Raw genomic sequence first — 5,327 nt, 5'->3', positions numbered from 1 at the left:
AAGAAGAGGTCAACAGCCGAGTATTTCGCAGCAAAATCTTTCAATTCTTACTACTGCAGTCTTTAGCGCTCGCACATACTGATTATCATTCACCAACCAACAGAAATGGCGGTCAGAAGGCAACCGCTTGCCATCCTCCAGGACGAAAACGCCGAGATCAACAGAGGCAAAAGCACTGTTAAGAAAAATATTATTAGGTCAAGCAAGCAAGCGACCTTCCTCCCTGGAAGGCGAGAGAAATGAACAAATTTTGATATTTGAAAAACCCTGGAACGCGAGGGAAATGAACGAATTTCGATATTTGAAAAACCCTGGAACGCTAGGGAAATGAACAAAGTTTGATATTTGAAAAAACGGGAGGGAAATGAACGAATTTTGATATTTGAAACGCAGAAATGCCGTGAAACCTTGAATGGAACTTAAATGAAATGATTTTGTGTTTTTCAATTGGAATTAAATCCCATTAAATGAAATGTGAAAGTGTTTTCTTGGGCTTAATAAGGAGGTATTGCTCATGGTAAAGAATTATTAATCATATGACGCTTGTTTGTTTCTGTGCAGGAAAATTTTTTGGAAGGGATTTTGGTTGATTTTTTAATGTAATCCTGTTACATTAAAGGTGAATTATGGTGACATAAAAATAAGTTGTGTGTGGTTAAAAAGTGTAGTGAAGTTGTAACGTTATAAGATTAATGATTATTTTTAATAAAATGTTTGGTTTAGTAAGGTTAATTAATCTATGGAGATGCTCCAATATTATATAAGAAATTGCAATAGAACAGAAATCAAATGGAAATAAGGATTTGTCTAGAGAAGATCATATGGAAGAATCCAAGAGGAATTTCCATGGCAGTCTAATCCTAGGGTTTTTTCTGGTGTGAAGATGGGTTTTCACCTGCACTTGGGAGCGATAACAGCGTGAGGGAATGGTCACAACACTAGCCAACAAGAGTCAGTGCACCTGGTTTATATTTATCTGCAGCGGTTTGGCAGCTTATGGTCTTGTGGGTTTTCTCGATCAACTAGTAAGGGGATCGAACGGTGGAGGTGAACCTTTTGTTCAGTTGGGCCAATGTCTCTTAGAGGGTGTCATGCACAACATCACATAGGGATAGTATAACAGGGTACATGTGAACATCATTTTGTATCGACAAGGAACTTGTGGATTATTCTTCTCATTATATGGAGGCTTCCCAAATTTGGGTGAGGGGCCACATCAACACCAAACTGGGGTTTCACCGATGATACACCATGAACCAGAAGTCCAGGTCAACACATTTACCTCAGAGATGGATGATGTGAAGGTTTCCCTAAATGCCCTAGGGTTTTCCCACCCGGGCTCAACGATAAATCCAAACTTTCTTCAACTACAGGAGGACGAGGCTCAACCGATCTTGAATATCCCATCACCATCGGAGTTACAGTACTGGGAACTCGAACAACAGGGTCTCGCAACAAATGTACAAGGGGCGTCTTATGTGGCAGTTGGGGGCACGAGCGTTCATGGGACTGATACATATGGCGTCCTAAATACTGGGAATAATGTACCATGCTCATCAAGAGCAGACCTCCAAGGCTAGCAACCTGCTCCTGCGGCTCGCACTTTAGGACGTTTTGATGGCATCACTCGTCAGGAACCTGGTATTGAGGATATTAGAGCATCATATTTGGATGAGTATGAGTCAACAGAGGACGAACAACACCCGATAGACCACGCATAGAGAACGGGGGGGAAGAAAAAAACAAAATGCACCAAGGTGCATGAGAAGGGGTGTTTGTTGGTATTCGAAGAAGGTATCAGTATGGCCCAAGATGCATTTACTGAGAGTATTGTGCTTGTTGGAAGGGTTCGTGCTCGAAATTATACCCTTAGGCGATTGAAGCATTGGACTGTGGAAATTTGTGGACATTTATTGGACCAGTTGCTGGTGATTATTACCATGACAAGAAGTTGGTTTGCACTCATCTTCACGCAACCAGACCAAGGAGGAACCATTTTGGTGGAACTTGGCCATAAAGGGGACATCTATATTTGCATAGTTTTTTAAGAGAAAATACACCTAGTGGATTATGATTGTAGGCACATCATTTTAGTATCTAGATTGATGTGTAAACGCTAACCAAAGGGTATTTAGCTAAACCCACAAAATTATTATAGGTGCTTCTAGAGAAGTATGTGTTCTTGTGCTCTCATTAGTTAGGTATGGACAATGAAGGTAAAGTAAGTGAAGGATTTGGCCACTAGTCTTTCCTATAATTTTGGTCCAATTTTTCAACATCACCATTTTTAAGGTAGTTGTACATTTAGAATTGAGAAGGCCAACGTGAAACTGAGATAAGCTTTGATAGATCCTTTTAGTTGAAAACTACAATTGGGAGGAGATATCAAACATATTTTGGGAAGAGTATCTAGTAATGCGGCTAAGATGAGGGTTATGATTGCCTAAAGTAGCTATGTTGCACGTGTATATATTTCCCCATGGTTATTCTAGTTATCATCATGTGCAATTGTAATAAAAAACCACAGGGATATTAGAGATCTACCTATGTATGCTAGTCCTACCATAATAAAGTTACACATGTAAAGGCTTCATAAAGAAAGTTACCTACTTGTGATCATCATAATCCAATATTTAGATAAGGGGAGTTATCATAGGTACAAGCCATACTTACTAGGTGAAAGTTTGATATGTGGCGCGCGATTCAAATATTGGTCATAAGAGGAGGACATATATGAAGCATAGAACCCAACTCAAGGATGAGTTGGAAGGCATGACCGAGGCATTTTTGTGTATCATCTTTTACTAAGTTTTGGCACAGAGAGAAGCTCAGCAAAACTTGAAAAAATATGAATTTGTAGAAGTAAACATGTAGAAGGTTGAATATGTGGATTTATATAAGGCTAAGTACACAAGGCTAATGAGTCATCTCATATATTCTTTGCACCTACTTTTATGGATAATTTGTGTATCTCTCTAAAGAAATAAACTCTTTTGTACTCTCTCTTTTTGTTAAGTGGCTTATGGTTGGTTGATTCTCTAATATAACTTTGAATCTTTTGCAACTACTCTAGTTTCCTATATATACAAGGTTTGTAAGGTACTTAAATAGATTCAATATTAGGGATAATTTGTAAGAGGGGTTACATTTTTTATCAATTTTTGGTGTTCACTCTACATTAGAGTTATGTAATACCATGCATGTTATTAGTATAATGAAATACTATTCTACTGATGTGTTTGTATTTGTACTATATTTGGGTGATATATGCATGTTTTTATTCATTTGAATGATGTTAGTTCTAATGGTTTAAATTGGCACCAATAATATCATATGAATGTGATCCCCGCTAAAATATTTGACATTTTGTGCATTACTTAATGGGAATTATTATATGTGCCTCAAGATTAGACTATAATAGGCCATGTTTGGAAACATTCCATTAACCTTGAGTGTATCATAGAGCCAACATAAAATAATGGGAAATAATTGTCTAAAACCTTTGAACTATGGTAAATAAGTTAAATTAGGGTTTAGTGATCGAGGGGGTAGGATTAACCTACAAAATGGCTTCAAGTGATTTAAATGATTTTAACCATGGCCCTAAATTCCCCTATTCTTATTTAGGGATGCTAAATTACTTGGAAATGGGTTGGGAAAGGTAGAAGGTGACATTAGGAAGAGGTGCTTCAAGAAAAAAATCTATTTTGATGGCTTTGGGAAAAAATGGAAAAGAAATATTACTTCTAGGAATTTTTTTGGCTATGTTAGTGTACAATTTTTACCTCAGAAAAAGATGATTTTTCACTAAGCCATGATGGTAATTGGAGTAGTTAAAGACCTCTCAAGTATTGTCTAAGTGGATAGAGGAAGATATGGTGTACTTAGTCATAGTGGGGTACTAAGCTTGGCATTTTATTTTGAGATGAAGGTGGTGTTTTTTTTTTTTCCAAGGAAAAAATCGATAACTTTTTTATTTAAAGAATGAAAAGTTACACTAGCAGATGCATTGAAGCATTTCCGTAAGATGCCCATTGGGCTCAAGTGCTTTCGCACCCCATGCAACGTTACAAAACTAACTTGCATAAGAAGAAGAAAAGGAGAAAAAGAGAAGAAGGGATTTTTTGCATGTACCCACATTAAACAGGATTCAATACCCAAATTTGTTGTTTCAGCTGCATGATGGTGCTTTTTTGCATGTACCCACATTAAACAGGATTCCCCCTCAGGGGTTTTAATAAAAATATGAAAACGAGTTGTTTTTACCTGAGGCCTGAGTTTTGGCAGCGTTCTTGATCTGCCTAATCTGGTGTCGTTGCTGATTTTCGTGTGCTCTGGCTGTAAATAATCGTCCAGATCTGACCTCTTGATGGGTCGTTCTTCCATTTGCATGTCGAGGGCTACATACCTTCTGCTCGATCTATGCACCTTGACTCCGATCTGCTGCCTGGGTTCTGTCTGTTCTCGAATATTGTTCAGATTAGATAGATCCGGCCCAGAATTGCAATGTTTGGCCCAATCCATTCTGTGAGGGGGCAGATCTGCATCATGCAGTCCCCCTTCTCTGGATGCAACGACCAAAACAATATGAAAAACTACAGATCCCAAACCTGCCGCGTCCCAGGTTTCTTCTCTTCTTCCCTTTGTGCCATTGCTCCGCGTGTTTCTGGTTCTTTCCATTTTCTTTTCCCTGCCAGAGATCGTATATTTCAACAGAGGCTTCGTCAGGGAGGCCTTGAGGATCAACGAGAAGATGGCTGTTATTGCAGGAGAAATCATGCGGCACGGTGATGTTTGCATGCCAATCGAGAACCTCTGCGGCCTGAGAACAAAACGTCGATTGTTGTCTCTGCTTTTTTTCCGGCGCTCCCTTGCGGATGCGAGTGAACGACGAGGGATCGAATCCTTTGCTGGCCATTGGTAGAGGTTCCAAAGGTATCGCCAAGCTCTCAGAACTGGTTTAGCCCAGATGAAGGTGGTGTTGTAAGCCAAATACCTTATAATTACAAAAGTATTAGCCTTACTTTGATATTAGAACAATTGATGACATTGTAGTGTAGAGTATGTTACTTGAGTGAATCTTTAGGGAGTTAAAACCCTATGTACTAATTGTAAAAAAATTGTTTCTTGGATTGAGTTGGTCGCTTGGGGTATGGGAGCTACTACAATGTAGTTGTCCAATCTGCCCAGTTACTTCCCAAACCTGCAAGTTCTTTGGTTGCTCGCAAAGTGTTTGAAGAAACACCTGAATGAGCTAAGTGGGGCAACGCTTGGGGCATTTGGGGTATGTTTGTCAAAATGTTTCGCCATGATGAAGAGGGTAGGCA

Source organism: Pinus tabuliformis, chromosome 4_2, assembly GCF_031772625.1.
Source record: "Pinus tabuliformis cultivar Carrire ecotype Pingquan chromosome 4_2, CPIR1, whole genome shotgun sequence".
Lineage (NCBI taxonomy): Eukaryota > Viridiplantae > Streptophyta > Pinopsida > Pinales > Pinaceae > Pinus > Pinus tabuliformis.
The sequence above is the reverse complement of the archived record's forward strand: the minus strand, read 5'-3'. Positions refer to the sequence as shown.